This window comes from Austrofundulus limnaeus, unplaced genomic scaffold (assembly GCF_001266775.1).
Source record: "Austrofundulus limnaeus strain Quisiro unplaced genomic scaffold, Austrofundulus_limnaeus-1.0 Scaffold328, whole genome shotgun sequence".
NCBI classification, from domain to species: Eukaryota; Metazoa; Chordata; class Actinopteri; order Cyprinodontiformes; family Rivulidae; genus Austrofundulus; species Austrofundulus limnaeus.
In genome coordinates, this window is record NW_013952730.1 from 298,495 (window position 1) to 299,080 (window position 586).

Here is a 586-nt window from a genome sequence, read left to right on the forward strand (position 1 = left end):
CACACACACACACACACACACACACACACACACACACACACACACACACACACTACACAGGTCAGCACAGTCATGCATTTGAAATCTTCCACTGCTGTTTGTTTGGATATCCTCTGTTAATGTTTGTACATGTGTGAACAGTTCAGCCACGTGCACGCTCATATATTTGCGTGTCTGTCTGCGTGTGTTGTTGGGCTCGGCGCTGACAGGTGTGTGTCACCTCATCAGTCAGGCTGTTGGCGCCGCTGCCGTGCAGGAGGAGACAGGACACCAGTGAAGGACACCGACTGGCTGCCGCTCAGGTCAGTCCACTTCCTGTGCACACCCAGTGTAGAGGGAGTCTTGGAGGAGTCTTAAAGGACAAAGACAGCCTGTGGCTAAACTCCCTCTCCTCACAACGACTGTCTTTAATACATTAAATCCCCCATCTGACTTGACTCATCGCTCATCACCAGTACAGAGAGCTCCATGGATCAAAGACTAGATGTCACATCCCCCTCCCCTTCCTCAAATTCATCCAAAAAGACAGAGTGAGGGCTGTATGTACATCTAGTGTGTGTGTGTGTGTGTGTTGGAACAGAGAAGA